This window comes from Epargyreus clarus, unplaced genomic scaffold (genome assembly GCF_041222505.1).
Source record: "Epargyreus clarus isolate Ecla_fem2 unplaced genomic scaffold, WU_Ecla_fem_2.2 ptg000034l, whole genome shotgun sequence".
In the NCBI taxonomy this organism is placed as follows: domain Eukaryota; kingdom Metazoa; phylum Arthropoda; class Insecta; order Lepidoptera; family Hesperiidae; genus Epargyreus; species Epargyreus clarus.
Window position 1 is genome coordinate 10,350,291 of NW_027332239.1, and position 17,367 is coordinate 10,367,657.

At 33.8% G+C, this 17,367-nt stretch overlaps 1 protein-coding gene across 1 annotated transcript in view; it reads left to right on the top strand.

Annotated features, from left to right (window-relative positions):
• The first annotated feature begins 4,014 nt into the window (after nucleotides 1–4,014).
• The window catches only part of Nhe2 (Na[+]/H[+] hydrogen exchanger 2), a 51,416-nt gene continuing 38,063 nt past the window's right edge, over nucleotides 4,015–17,367 (top strand). The window contains exon 1 of the mRNA XM_073091099.1: nucleotides 4,015–4,143. The gene's annotated coding sequence lies outside the window, so the exon portion shown is untranslated. The remainder of the gene's footprint in view (nucleotides 4,144–17,367) is intronic.

Consider the following 17,367-nt stretch of genomic DNA (forward strand, 5'->3'; position numbering starts at 1 on the left):
TTTATATGCCTTTACATTACAATAAAGGTAGAAAATAAATAATACTTAAAGAAACAAAATGTATAAGAGTGTGTAATAGGTACCTACGATGACTGATTGATTTATATATTAAAGTGATACCTCTGAAATTTCAGTTACGATCTTATTCGAAATTAATGTTCACTTGCTATAACGACAAAGGAAACATCGCGAGGAAACGTGCATGATTTCTTAAAAAAAATAGTTCTCAAATGTATGTAAAATCACACTTCGCTAGTACGGTAGAGTAAGACCTCAACCCTTCTCACTTTGAAGAAACTCGAGCCCAGTTGTGTGAATCGTGCATATATTAGCTAGTTAGGGAAAACAAATAAAAGGCAAACAGGAATCCACTTGTTACAATTAAATTCTATTTCTTATTTACATCCATATCGGCAGCCTTACAGTGTGTCAAAGACATGACAATCACGCGATTATACTGACCTATACGTAGTCGTGGTGTTTCCTACGTTCATCCCGTGTCTTTGAAGCATATCGTGCCTCGTGACTTCCGCCCATTGACACATAAATCAACAAGCGAGATAGGCATGCGCCTTTTAATTGTGGCACGACACTCTTATGTAGCTTTCTTAAAATTTTATTAAGAATTTTTCTCACAAAAGAGATGAATTATAATAAAGACGGTTGTTGGACTACGTACTGCTGTCTGCTTAGTAAATATTGCTTATAAGAACGGGCTTAGACTTAATGAGTGAAAGTACATTTCGTTACCAATTTAGACCTTTGAAGTTCCGTACCCAACAGGTTTTGGAACAGTGAGATTCCGCTGTTTGTCCGTCTATCACGGGGCTCTATCCCTTAAATCCGTAATAGACAAACTCAAAAACTAAAAAAGCCTGAAAATAAATGTGGGTTGCCTAAAAGAAACTGGTGTTTTTGTGCGTTTTTCACTTTAGGCAAAAGGTAGAAAGTTTAAATTTTCACAAAGCGTTTACTTCTATTGCTGCTATGATAACGAATACAAGGAAAAAATGAAAATTTGTTGGCCAATTATTTGTAGGAAAGAATATCCGCACATAGTAACATATTTCTCTTGCATGATTTTTAGAACAACACATAGGTACCCGAGAAATTAACTAGATTAAAAGCTCATTTCACTTGCACCGTAATTATAATAGCATTTCGTTATTGTTAGAAAGATTTTTTTGCATTTTATCCAAGAACGTTCTTATTTCCTTTGAGAATTACGGAAAAAAACCTAAATATCAGTTGTTAAAGAATTTTCCAAGTTTATTAAAGAGTTTATTGTGTTTTCAAGCGTGATATGGATTCAGTAGCTTAATTGAGAAGTTAAGCAAGAAGAAGAAAGTTTACTTTTGAGGTTTCAAGGCATGGCAACATAAATATTTTTGATGTTTCTTTGATAATGTTATTGTTTCACAAGCTGTGCCCTGCGGTTTCAGCCGCCTTTAAAAGTGTACTCTGGAGATTTCATCAGTTTTTTTTAGAGTGGAATCTTATTTTTTTTTCTAAAATTTTAGCAGCTTGAGTTACGCCTTATAATATTCAATACCTGCCAGAGAGAGATCAAAAACCAATCAGTATTTCGTAGATTAAGAAATCGTCGTTCTATTTAATGTTACTTTATTCATCAGTATATACTTTCATATGCATTATAAAAAGCTGTTCTTTTAGCATGACAAACAGACACGTCAGTATTATTTATGTTTATAGATTTTAGACCGCCAACACTGTTATTCACTGCGGAATATTTTCTTTCCAAATATCGCCTTGGAGCCATTGTTCCAACTCCGCCACAATTTAGGTACTCGTACAAAAATCTGCCGCAATCTCTTTTGTTTCCAATTCAATTATTCGTAGCACAGCCAAAGAGTTTCGCAATATAAAATAAATATAGTTCAAAAAACTAAAAAACACGCTTTTATGATAAAATTAACTAAAAAGTAGAAAATCTAAATGAATCTAGGAATCAATTAAGGAACAGTAAATAGTATAATTGTGAAATAAATCTACAAAGTTTGAACGAAATCTGGCCGTTTAAAGTGGGTCAAAATCGCGCCCAAAGAAGTCGGTTACAAACATACAAACAAACATACAAACATACAGGTGAAGCTAATAAAAAGCGTGTAATAATAAAATATCGCAATATAATATTCGTATATAAAATGTGTGTATTTGTTGTATGTATATTAATGTGCCATACTTTATTGTATAACACTTTATTGGCCCATCATTAATTATATTTCGGGATTCCTTTCATAAAATTATGTTCTTAATCCTCAGTCTATTACGCTACCCATAAAAAGATGGATTACTATACATATACACTACTATATATTTTTAAACATGTTGTCTTTTTATTAGAGACCTAGCTGACCCGGCAAACTTTGTACCGCCTCAAAATCTATTTATCAAATATATTTCATATAAAATATAGCCTATGTTACTCATGGATAATGTAGCTTTCGAATGGTGAAAGAATTTTTAAAATTGGTCCAGTAGTTTTTGAGCCTATTCATTGCAATGAAACAAACAAACAAAGTTTTCCTTTTTATAATATTAGTATAGAAAAGCAAACGTGCCTGCGGTGAAACTGATTGAAGTCCTAACTGAGGTCAACAACAGACGCGTTGCTACCCTGAGCAATAAGTAGACACGCGTCTGTGTATTATTTACTATACTAAGTATTTTTTTTTTATAATATAGGAGTAGCAGACGAGCATGCAGTCCACCTGATGGTAAGTGGCTACTGCCGCCCATGGACATCTGTAATCAAGCCCAGGTAGGATTAGATATTCCTACCTGAGGTTGGGCACAGATGCGCCGCTACCCCTGAGTACTGAGCTGGAACGCCTCGGAAAAGTCTGCCTCCCTTACCACACCCTTCAAACCGGAACGCAGCAGCGCCTAAGACTGCTGTTACTAGGTAGAAATAGGTGTGGCGGTGGTGCCGCCGGAGTCGAACCACAAAGGGTTCTACCACCTTCAAATTATACAATAGACCAGAATTGTTAGGGTACGAGATAGCGCTTAACACAGTTATTATTCAGAAATAAGTGCGGTGGTGATACTTGCGAAGTCGAAACTAGAAAAGTTCTCGGAAGTTTAAACCACCTTTGATCCTTATTAATATTTCGCTTTTGTGATTTTAGGAGAGCATTAAAATATAATAATACTTAGGAATGGAACGTAATGTTAATATGATTTCCTAATATATTGCGGCTATTGTAAAAACACTTGAATTTGATATCGACTTCTGTAACTCGTAGCAACCAGTTTTGTGATGTAAATTTTAATGAAACACAGACCGTAAGCTTAAAACGTGCAGAGCACAGATAAAGATAAACGAGAAGCAATAAAAGCGCAGCCAATTCAAGTTTATTGACAATTTAATTCGGCTGGACGGTTTCGTCTGCTCGAGTCCCAGCAGCGGAGGGTCAAAACAAAACAGCGGCGCGCAGTCGTACAGGGCGTATCTTGAGCGTAGAGATGCAACGATATATCGAAGTTCGAAAATATCGATATTGATACCGATGACATTGTCATTACAAAAAATTGATGTAGAAAATTTTAAATCGCTGGAGATAATGCCGGTATAAAATAGGAATATCTTTTTTGATCACATATGAAGTGCTACGGTGATGACTACTGACGACTATGTTAGGATTAATCATATTAGTAAGGTAGTCTTAATTTTTGATCATTTCTAATTATTTCCATGGTTTCAACTTGCACACTTGTAATTCTGGTTAATGTATAATATTTGTTATAGTAATACGAATAGATGGTGTAAAAATGCCCAAAATAATAGTAATTGAAATTTGTTTTCAGAAATGAAAAAGTACTTGAATATTTTATGAAAGTTTTGAATTATGGGTACATCGTTAATATCACGTTGATTTTATGAAATATTATGTATTATCGATATTTTGCCTTCGATATAGCTATCGATGTTTGTATCGGCAATTTCACTCACTTGCAACCCTAGGCGGGCGGGCGGCCGCCCAGTCGCGGCGAAGCCAGCCGCGAGCGCGCACCACGCGACCTCACCGCGCCGCGATCAATACCGAGATTAAACCTTAAACACCAAATAACTCATTCAAGTAAATAAAATCCTTCAACCATCAACGCTGCAACGTCTACGTAAATAACACAGCTTGTTTTAGTGTGAACATTCGCTATGCTGATCGGTTCAAGTCAACACCATAAATATGGCCACCATAGCAAACACATGATCTGACCCAGCACAGTACAGCGGTTGTGAACTATTCCTGGTAACGTAAACGTCGTTTGGTGTACGAGTGCGTTCCTGCTACGTATGTATTCATGATTTACCAGCGTTACGTAAATGTTACGCGGCACGCGTTTGAAAATCGATAAAATATTAATTTTCTCAGTGAACGATTTACTGCCGATTTTGTAGAACCCTAAAGATTATAAGAGCAATAACAACAAGTTTAACCTGTACATAGTCATTCAAGTTAGTAACAAATAGTTAAATGATAAAATTCCAAGCATGTTCTTTGGAGCCAAATTTTGAAATTAATGTCATCTGTGATCAATTGCCCTGTTTAGTCGCAAATGTATCGATGCTGTTAAGTTATTTTTGTTATTATATAACGCTATCCTTGTGACGTAATGTAAAGAAGATAACCTGGTCTCAACATCGTGGTAACTTACGTAGCAACGTTAGGTTTTGTTCTCCTAGAGCGTCTACTCATCTTCAGACACTTGGTCTAAGATTTATTCAAAGCTAAATAATATACCTACGTCTGAAGGACGTTACGTTGGAAATTATTTTATGAATAATGAATTGTTTTGAATCGATATGTCAATCGTAGCACGGTCAAGGTTAGTTTGAAATATGACATGCAACTTAAAACATTCGAGCTCATTTAAAATGACCATTAGTGACTATTGAAAGGCGTATTCACATATATTATTTACATTGAATATCACATTCAAGATATTCAATGTAAATACAAAATATTTCAATATATAATGTAAATATCAAATATAACATATCACATTCAAGATATCAATGTAAATATAAAATATTTCATTTTCCGTGAGAATAGATTATAATTTCAGTATTGAGTTATGGTACTTGACTTATAATAATAGACGTATAAATAAAGGTCATTTGGGTATAAATTACTGTTATTATGCTATCTAAACTTTCCAAACATACGTAATACACACGAAACTATGTATACATAAGTTACAGCTAAATCGACGTCCTGCGGTACTTTTAACCTTCGGCGCCGAATCTATACTTTTTGCCAATTTAGAGGTAGTATAGTCCTTCCATTTTTTCGTAACAGACTTAAGTACCTAGTTCAATCTTTACTGCTTTGGGTAGACAAGAATTTTCAGTAAAACAAAATTTCGAATATGGAGGACATTCAGAAGTTAGTAGTAGATATAAGTAGGTATATGGGAATTATAATAACTTCAAAAATAAGTACTTATTAAAATTAAGTATTCTAATCAGTTCGTTGTATATGTGCCCGTAATTACATGTTTCATTGTTTTGTTCACCATAATAGTAATAGAATATGTTTGAGATTTGGAAGATGGTAGTTATCTTCCGATCATTCTGATGGTGGTAGAACCCTTTGTGATTCGACTCCGGCACCGCCGCCGCACCTATTTCTACCTAGTAACAGCAGTGTTAGGCGATGCTGTTTTCCGTTTTGAAGGGTGTGGTAAGGGAGAAAGACTTTTCCGAGGCGTTCCAGCTTAGTCCTCAGGGTAGCGGCGCATCTGTGGCCGACCTCAGGTAGGAATATCTAATCCTATCTGGGGTTGATTACAGATGTCCATGAGCGGCAGTAGCCATTTACCATCAGGTGGACTGCATGCTCGTCTGCTACTCCTATATTATAAAAAAATAAATATAGTTCAAAAAACTAAAAAACACGCTTTTATGATAAAATCAACTAAAAAGTAGAAAAAAATTTTCAATCTAGGAATCAATTAAGGAACAGTAAATTTTATAATTGTAAAAAAGCGTGGAGTGCTCCACTTATCAATTTTCGACAACTTTTTCCACAATTATACAATTTACTGTTCCTTAATTGATTCCTAGATTGAAAATTATTTTCTACTTTTTAGTTGATTTTATCATAAAAGCGTGTTTTTAGTTTTTTGAACTATATTTATGTTATTGTTTTTAGTATTTGTTGTTATAGCGACCATCATTATGCATCGCCTGTAAAAAAAATCAAGTGTCTATCTATTACGGTTTAAGAGATAAAGCCCTGTGGCTCACGAGCAGACAGCGGAGGGTTTCGTTTTATCCTTTGAGTACGGAATCCTAAAAATCATTCTACAAGATGGCATTATAGATATGTTTCAGTACATTTGAGTTATAGGGAAATAACATTATTATTTTCCAAAGCTAAAAATCAATCTAGTAACTTTGCCTGAACGCTCCATAAGGCGCTTTCTCTCGCCTCGAAAATCGTTTATCCTGAAGATATTGATAAGGACAATGGTACAAAATTATTAAAATCGTGTATTGTCATCGGTTTTTGATAATTGTTCAAAATTTTGAATTAAACTGAACGTTCAAAGTGGATAGAAATCGGGTTCAAAGATTCCGTTACTGTTACATACAAATATACAACCCAAGCTAATAAAAGCGTTTTAAAAACCGATAGGAATAGGATACCATCATCACAGCGATCTTCAAGTAGAATCCTTGTTCAATATGGAGTTGGCTACAGATATCTAAGGGAGGCAGTTACCATCAGACAATATGTTATTTCAATTTCAAAAATATCCTATGTTGTATTTTTATGTCAATTTAACAGGATTACGTATTTCGGTTCCCTAAAAATGGGATTGCCCAATGGCGTTTCGGTAATGAAAATATTCACGGCATGTTATTATGAAGGTCGGGCGTCACGGTCATTTGGCCGGTCGCTTTTATTATATTTATAATTTATAAGACATGAACAGTATTCATGAAGGATATTAATGTACATATTAATTGGGAATTTGTATAAAGATTCTTCGGGAAAATTTTGTAAATGTTATGGGGAGTTTATAATAAAAGTGTTTTATTCATCTCCAATAGCAAAGGAATTCCATCTCCAATAGCATTTTTAGAAATATTAAGAGGGTTTTTCAATAATAAATCGATATGAGGGTATTTTGAAGTGACACAGCCGTGACAGGGTTAGTACTCGTAAGTACGTATTAACTCTCGAATTAAATCTTCAATCCATTCTCACTGCTGAGTTTGTCTTTGTAAGAAAGGAAAGGATTAAATACTCAGTTTACTGGCCAGGGGGGTAGTAGATCTCTTCAGCGCTGACTCTATCCCTTGATTAGTGTAGAGCAAGTTTTTCAGCGCACTTACATAAATTGTATTTCGTTTTTTGCCGACATTTTTCAAATAATGTTTTTTGGCCTTTTAGCAGTACTGTTTCCTTTGTAACTTGACTTATCTGCGTTGCGTTTATCCATGGTATTTTCCTTTAGTTTACTGGCCCGTAAATTCTTCAACCTAAGAATATCTAGACTGAAACCCGTTTAGTGAGACAGGTACAAGGTGATTGATGTGTAACGGGTAGGTACGTCTAGAGCGGTACCTAGACGACCTTCCTAAATCTAGTTTACGTAAAACCAGTACCTACTACAGTATACGCTCTATCGATAAGAATTTCGGGAGTTAGGGAAAAAATATGTAATATTAACATTAGATGGGATATATGATTATTTTGCTATTAGTGTTACATAGGAAGTAAATAAATTAATTTAATCTTACCAAGACGCAATGACAAACTGGACCACACTTCCAATTCCAAGATTAGCCAGTATCATCATCATCATCAACAACCCATTACTGTCCCACTGCTGGGCACGGGTCTCCTCTCATAATGAGAAGGATTAGGCCATAGTCCACCGCGCTGGTCAAGTGCGTATTGGTAGATTTCACATACCTGTATACCAGTGCCAGTATAGACAGACAAATTTTTTGGGTCATTGATAAATTGTTAGTACATTTTGCTTTGCTTACATTCTTCTGTAAAGTTACTCATTTGAAGTAACCTCTTTAAAATATATGAATACTTAGAATTTACCTTGGAGGAGCGTAAATTTCACGTAAAGGTAGCGTAGTTATGTGGTATGCTACCTTGGTTTAATATCACTTGAAATTGCTGTGGTAAGCCAAATTAGACGTGTTGGAACGTGGATTTCAATTATTAACTCTCTGTTTACAATCCAGTGTTGATGTGGATCCTAATACACGTATATAACCGTTGTGTGTTTGGGACCGAAGAGCTTCGTTGTCATTCTGTGGTTAATAAGAGTTGTTTGAAATTGTATGTCACATAAAATTTGTCGGTAATTCGCTATGCTTGTTAATTAAAAATTGAAGATGGTATGACATGTGAAATAATGATGAAGATATTGATAAAACAATTGAAAACAATGAAATTTAATATCTAAACACACGGCTTGTGTTGGACAAATTTCATGGTCTTTAAAAGAACTAAAGTTGATGTTTCATGCAGTGTAATTTCCGTAAATGATTTATTACTTAAATGAATAAATATAAATATTTCTATTTCTTTTTCATAACCGTGGACATATAAACATGGACATTTAAATCGCATTGCTGAGTCAATTTCTAGCTAGATAGATGTCTAGATAACTACTTACAGGATATACAGCTTGAAGAATGGTTGTAAATGATTTTCAACCATTCTTAAAGTTTATGTGTTTGTCTTTTTACGTATTTCATTGACAGACTTTATTTGAAGAAGTGTGTTTTAAAGCTCGAATGAAGCTTTAAAACACATTTCTTCTTTAACCATTCTAATAAAGATAGAAACTTCGACAGTGATATCAGTTAACCTCTTTGATCCAATTATAAGAAGTATAACTTTGTCTATTCATCGCTTTTCGTTTAGTCCTTAAATGTAATGGAGTCGTTAGGGAAAACAAATAAAAGGCAAGCAATTAGTTTATTAGCATTTTTATAGTTAGTGCAGAAAAAGTGACTGTATAGGGACCTAATTTTAGTTATGTGACATTTAAGGTCATGTTCAATTATAATAAAAATGTACTGAATAAATTACTCGACCTACTTTTCGCGGCTAAGTAAAATGGCAATGTTACTTAGTTACGTTTGTTATTTCTCAAAAAGTCTGAAGACAAATGGAAAGGTACAATTACTACTGATATTATCATCTACTAATACTAAAGTGTCATATGGTATTTCTCTTGTTATTAATTACTATCTGACCCGGCACACGTGTTGCCATATTAATAAAAAAATGTTAAGGGTGAACAACCCTTATCACTTAGGGGTATGAAAAATAGATAGTAGCCGATTCTCAGACCGACTGGATATGCATATAAAATTTGGTGAAAATCGGTAAAGCCGCTTCGGAGGAGTACGGTAACTAACATTGTGACACGAAAATTTTATATATAAGATAGTGTTAAACTACCCAACGACTTCTAAGAATTAGAACTTACGAAGCGTTTTTCTTCCGCCCTGGTGCCCTGACGCGGAATAGTTGTCTTTTGTTTTGAAAATGATAACTGTCTTTCACCTTAATTTTCACATTCTATTTTAATTTTCACCGTAAGTTCTCACTCTAAGGGAAAGCGGCACTATCCCTCACTGCCCCGCAATTATTCATTGAAACAAATGAATACAAGAATAGAAATATTTTGGTGGATTACTTTTACTATTTAATTAGCTTTGGTGGTACTATCCTTAGAGATAGGAATAATATGTACAAAGTAATTCATGTAATGAGTATGTAAATTATGCAGATAGGCTCTCTAATGCAAAACCGTCTACGAGTTAAAAGATATTGCTGTCATTGCGTACAAAATATATTATGCCACGTTATATTTTCATCTTACATGAGACTCAACTTGTACACTAAGTTTCAAATTTCAAATAAATATTTGTTTCTTTAATTGCAATATTAGAGCAATCTTGAATTGCATTCCAGAAAATAATTTTCATCTTTGGCAAATAGAAGTGTTAGAAAATGTTTTTTTGTTGTTGATTAGCATTTTATATTTGTTTAAACTAGCTGAATCGATTTTATGAACGTTTATGCCTAAATAGGAAACATTACCCCGAAAATTTTAATTAAAAATTGAGTGATGTGCTCCCCATTCTGTCCGGCCGGACAAAAGCCCATTTATTAAATAAAACTCAATATGCCTTCGTTTAAAATGTATTTTTAATGGCAGCCTATCTGCACCCCTAATTGCTTCCCCGCCCTCCATTCGGTACATTATAAATGAGGCATATAACAAATTATACCTACATATTAAACTGTTATTTCCCACAATACATAACTAATGTAGCGTCGATTATAAAGCCTTGTCATTACCTACGTCGCCAACTTTGTAGACCTCACAATTATGTTGTATGTAGGCATAGATTAGTAAAGATTACTCACTCCTAACAAGAAAATGTACCCAGTTTTGAGAATTGAAATAGTTGCGTAAAAAAGTTTTGCCACGTCACCGTGCTAAAATGTCCCTAATATATTTGAAATAATTATTTATTAGTTAATTTATTTATTAGTTAAATTACGCAGTATTAGTTATTTATTCGTAAATTTTCTCTAAAAATGTTTTTATTTGTCAAGAATTAAAAAAAATAACTTACTACAATAAGCCGTTTGTAGCTTCATTCAATTTCAAGGCGGCGAAGTATCTTTACTAATCGATGTATGTAGGTAAAACCTTAGAACCGTTGGGCTTTATAATTTAGTAATGAGGCCTCTATAATTTGAGATACTTCTGTTTAACTTGTCTATTAGAATTGGAGCTTAGCTAACTTTAACGATGAAGGAATACTTATATCGTGATAAAATATGAGATCGAATTGAGAAACTATTCGTATAATCGGTTAAAACGTATCGTATTTGAGATCTCTACAAAGTTCTATCTATAAATCTAAGCTATAAATACTGATTGACCTGAATTAATGAGATGTATTATAGACTCAATAGTAAGACTGTAATGGATAGATGTTAAACTTGCCTTATCACCTATCTTGTAAAAAATAATTAAATAAAAGTTAACTAACAGCTTCAATGAATATTACTTTGTGTATAACTTAATTCTACATAATAATGTGTATTTTATAAACCGAAGCAAATTAACATAATATATATTTACCAAATTGAAGCAAATACATCCAAGACTTTTACAGTGTAATCCCGTAAGACATTAATGTTTGTAAGTCAGCGTGAGAAAGTAGCCCCGAAGGTTGTAAAAGCGAGCCAACGTGTCAAGTGGTTTATTAAACAAGATTTAACCTAAGCCCTTCTGAGCTGAGATAAGTATTGCAATAAAATGAAGTTTAAACCTCGTGGCGCATGCTTCATAAATCTTTGAGAGAACGACTCTATCTTGCTGTAGTCATAAATGGTCATGACTATCTAGGCATATGAGATAAACAACATCAAATTTAACAGTTTTTTATTTAAATTACATCTTTGCAGAATTATTTTTAACGTCAATAATCTACCACCACTTCACAAGGTGATTCGTTATGTAAAAGCGTCGGAAGACATTCTATTACATACATGTTTAAAGTGTAGGAAAATGTGGAGCTGTACCCTTACTATGAGTTTTTACGTCTTGACAAATATGACTGTCTTGGTATTTGTTTACGTATTTGCCCATACAATTTCCAATCAGCGCCCCTAACGGATAGTGTCAGAACTTGGAAATTGTATGGGCTAGTACGTAAACAAATAACAAATAAGTCATATTTGTCAAAACGTAAAAACTCATGGTAAGGGTACTGGAGCTATTTCAGACCACTGAGTTTTACCTGCCAAATAATCCTTTGGTATATTATGGACTTTCTGTACGCAATAATTTTTGTAAATATTTACTGGATAATGATATTTTTTTCTTTAACAACGTAGGTAAGCAATAATAGATACTATTCAGGACTGAACTTCAAATATTTTGTAGTTAAACGATTTATAAAACCACATTCGAACAGTTTTGCATAAACGACATGAACTTTGTACTTAGATAATGCCAATTTCGAATTAACACACAAACAAACGTTTTATCGTGTTTATTAAATACGTTGAAAACTGTTCACATTCTACCGAAGCACAGTACAAATATGGACAGTATGGAAACTAAGCCTAATTTATAAAATAACTACCTAAACTTCATCGAAGCATAGGGTTGTCACTATTTTTTTTAATAATTGTGTTATTTATTTCTATTTTAGCATTTACTGTGCTGTAATGATCAATCAATCGAATTTCAATAACTACGCAGTTTACAAATAATATAAGTAGGTAATCTCACGGCGTCAGCTAATCCCAGCAAAAGACGATAATCATTATTATTATCTACATTTTTAATTACGGAAAACACTTAAAAATTGATACAACTTGTGATGCAACTTACTTTGATTTTTTGTAGATCTTTAACTTAGTATTAATTACGGCGTAACCTTTTACGAGTTTTGGCGGCAGCATACACGAGCCGCGGTTGGACGAAGACGATTCGTCCGCTCTTCGGAGCGGACGCGCGGGCAGGGAACATTAAACATCACTCTTTAGGTGTTTGTCACGCATTTTTATGTCAAAAATGCGTATGATATCTAGTAATTAAAAAAACCATTACATAAAAAAATGATTTATTCTTTATAAATTACAAATTATTTACTGAAAAATATTTTCTTCTGCTACGACAAGTCCGGAATTCTTTATTGTCAAATTTTATAGTATAAAAGATTCTCATTCTTATGAACAGCTTTTTTAAATAAAGTATTGGGAAACAAGGACAAGGTACTGTAAAACTGATTTTATCTAATTCTAGTAAGTACCTACAAATTAATTTAATTATAGTTCCTATTTTTATAAAGTTTTTATTTATGTGTATAATAATTAAATTACTTTGGAATAATATATATAATTTAGTTTAGAATGCTGTTTATAATGATATAATATTAGAAACATATGATTTAAAACACCTACAAATTATAATAATAATATTATAACAATAAATCATCTTATTTCTTATCTTTCAAAATCACCAGGAAGTGTAAAAAATGATAACTCCGGTTTTGATGAAGCCGAGTTTAAACAGCCATATACCACGCAATACTTTCGTGGCATTTTTAAAAAGATCGCGGAAAAAAATAGCAAATAAATAACAACGTGACCGCTCGTTTTGATGCGACACTCGCTACTGAAGCACCGGGAGAACCACTTAGGGGCCTCGTAGATGCGCTTGTTTGTGTGAGTGTGCCGTTTCGAGCGCTTTGTAGGGAGTTTCCGTACTGTCCATATTTCTACTGTGACCGAAGTCTCGGATCAACTGGTATGGTAAATTGAATGCAGTGTGAGCACGTGTCTATTTATAACGTTGAATCAAATGAAGCTCGACTCTCTATCGTTTGATATTCATTCCCGGTTGTACCTTGGCCCTCGGCGTTCGATGACATTTGTACATCAGACAAGTTTTACATGCTATGTGCGATATATGGTTGATTTGTGGTAGGTGGACCTTTTAATCTAAATATGAATGGACAAAGACGAATTAGTTCAGAACTTTTGTACAAGCTTTAATTTAAGTTGTCTTGTTTTTTGTATGTATGTAAGGGTGAAATTTTGATTGAGCTAAAATTTTTCATACACGCAATTTCATAAGATTAGTGACGTCATTCCAAATCCAATACGACGACGCAGAATTATGGCAAACCAATTATTATTAAGTTATCTGAGATCACGATAAACATGCGTTTATTTATAACGTTGAATCAAATGAAGCTCGACTCTCTCGTTTGATATTCATTCCCGGTTGTACCTTGGCCCTCGGCGTTCGATGACATTTGTAACACTATACAAGTTTTAGATGCTTTGATGTTATGTTTTTGATTTGTCGTAGCTGTTTTATCGTATATAAGTACTTATAAATCACTTTAATTTACTGTAGCTTTCTTAGTGGATATATTAATTGCAAAACTTGTCTTGTTTGTTCGCATGTTAAAGGGGAAAAATTTGCAACAGAATTTTAAATCAGTTGACTCCAACCGATTGAGCTGAAACTTTGCATACACATTTGGTTTAGATGACATTACATCATAGGGTCAGGGGCGTCATCAAATCTAATATGACGCATGCTCATGAAAAATGAAAAATGTATGATTATGATCGAATTTTGACCATTGGACGAATACTCGTAAATTAAAATTGGTATGGTTTAAAATAATTTATATTGAGATTAATATAAATTAATTAATTAATTATAATTATAGGTAGGTACTAATTTATTTCAATTAAATCAATTTCGAATACTAAGTATATGTATTAATTTCAAGCCTTCTTAAATACAAGGTTCGCTCGAATATCAGTTAATTAATACTTGTACGAGAGTCCTAAGTTCCATTTGTAAACTAATATATTTTCCATTGTATGAGACTTTACAAACTTTCCACTACACAGTAAGAACAACGGAGTATTTCATAAAGCGGGTTAATTAAAAACTGTCTGAACCACACAGTGGGCGAACACAGTTTAATCACTTACACGTTGTTAAATATTTGGAGTAAAGATATAGGGGCCAATTTTATAATTACTAAACAGAAATACATATAAATATATGCGTACAGGTTGCAGAACGAAGATCCTTAATGCGGCATGCTGTAAGAGATACATGGTAAAAATTGTCGAGAAAGAAAATAGCGTTAAGCCCTTTCCATACGACTTTATTCTTTCTACGTGTCTTTCTATTACATACAAATGTGTGTGTGTGTGTGTGTGTGAAAATATCGACGATCGAGAAGAGGAGCATCGTTCGCAGCCGTTAAAGTAACGTTTTACAAGGGGAATTTTCTTTAAAACTTATATATTTGTTTAAAATCACACATTGTTTCAAATCGTTGCAATGTTGCGAATATTCCTTGGTAACACGATCGTACATATTTTTTTTTATGTTACACTATTGCTCATGTGTGTCTAACCATAATCGGGACATATTAGTAAATAAACTCCATTTGTGAAAGTATGTAATACTTTGCTTAAATAATGTTCCTTTCAGTTTACATTACAAGTCTGTTTTATAAGAAAACATCAGAATGATTCATCTTATTATTATTCCGTTAGAGTCCTCATAAATTATCTAGATGGGAGAAGTGACGTCGTCGGGGCTGGAGTAATGAATGACCTACGCAAAAGGTCTACGCATCTCGTAGCTGTGTCGTAGCATTTTGAGTAATTTAAGGCTTATAAAAGCTCATAATATAAAACATAGGGTTAGCTCCTAAATCGCTGCGAAGGTTAGCCTTAATGACTTAGGTCGTTACACAAAAAGTCTCCAAAAGTTTCGTAACCACCTACGGAAAATTTCATTTAAGAGAAAATGCTGAGTAGAGGTCATTGAAGTTGATTTATACTTGGTGTATGCTTGAATTTAAGATTATGTTGCAGCACGAAAATGTTATCTCTGCTCAGCATGTTGAAATATCTTTTTCATCCTATCTTGTTTGTCCGCCAAATCTCGTTATTAACTCAAGGAGTTTCCTTGCAAAATACGTATAATTTTTAATTTAAGAGTTTGATATATCGTTGTGACTTTAAAAATAAGTAGTTCATTTGTCGTGTGACTATTTACTATTAACATTAAAATTAATGGAATGCAGTGAAATGTAGTAGACAGGTGTAGTAAGAACTACTAAAAATAATAGTTTACATTTTTACACTTTACCAGTTTTTTTTTTATAATATAGGAGTTAATGATGTGCCGAGTCGGCCATTTTTGGTATTCAAGTACTTTAGTACTCATATAAAAAAGAATCGAGTCAGTACTCGAGTCCAAAGTATTCACAAAGTACTCGAGTACTTTGCAACATACAGTCCAATAGCACGGCAGAGCAAAAAAAAAAAAGACGCCACTCACTACACAAAATGAAACAAGTTTTTACTTGTACGAGTAGTAGTTGTAGTTTACGAGTATCGTCAGTATTCGAGTATTACTGGTACTCGAGTATCACTATTGGTACTCGAGTATGCGAGTTTATGTAAGTACTCGAGTACTGACTCGAGTTGACCTGACTCGCGCACATCTCTAATAGGAGTAGCAGGCGAGCATGCAGTCCATCTGACTACTACTACTGGCCGCCCATGGCCAGCTGTAATCAACCTCAGATAGAATTAGATATTCCTTCCTGAGGTCGCCTATAGATGCGCCGCTGCCCCTGAAAACCAAGCTGAAGCGCATCGGAAAAGTATGTCTCCCTTACCACACCCTTCAAACCAGAACACAGCTGCGCTTAACGCTGCTGTTATGAGGCAGAAATAGGTGTGGCGGTGGTGCCGCAGGAGTCGAACGATAAAGGATTTTCTACCACCTTTTAGGTGTTGTAGAACTACTTTAATGTAAAACGACCCTGTAATTGGGAATTAAACTAAATATAGAAGCAATTTATGTGATTAAGTTTGGTTTTTGCGTTCATTAGCACGCTGGAAAAACATCTTTATCGTTTGACGAAGGTAGAGGCAACTTAGCCCTCATCAACTGACAGAGTTGCGATGGTCGGTTATACAAGGTATTCTGCATAGGTATAGGGTATATCACTCAAATATTAATCATATATCTCAGGTTGTGATATTTCTTATCTGCTTATATCTACTAACACTGTAGGAATTATAATTAATAATACGACTTAATCATTATATACTTTAAAAAAATATAATTCCACTACAATTCCATAAATTATGCTCTATATATAACAAATAAATAATTATACATAGTTTAAAAACAAAAATACGCTAAAATCGGAACGAGGAAAATCGTTAATCCTGATTCCTGAAGATCCTGATGAAGAGAATGGGATAAAATTATTAAAATCGTGTATTGTCATCGGTTCTTGATAATTGTTCAAAATTTTAAATTAATCGGACTGTTCAAAATGGGTAAAAATCGAGTTTAAAGATTCCGTTACATAGATACGTACATACATACAACCCAAGCTAATAAAAGCGTGGTAAAAAGTGCGGTATTGTATAATAATATATAGTCATTATTTAACATTGATGTTATGAAAAATTATACTACCAAAAAGACTTTGTAAGTACTCTAGTAACGCAATGACTATGTTTAATGCCAAACTCGAAAATCGTAGCGAAAGCGTGTCGCTCCGAATCGAATGTAGGTTACACGCGCCAACTATATTCGATAGTAGCAACGAGTAATCGAAAACTACTTCTTGAAGTGATAAATAAAATATGATACGTATCCCATTAAGTCGATGTCCAATCTTTTCTGTCATGAATAAATATTTTCCAGTGTCACGGCTTGTTTGCGCTGCATTGACCTTAACTGCGCTGTGACGTCATG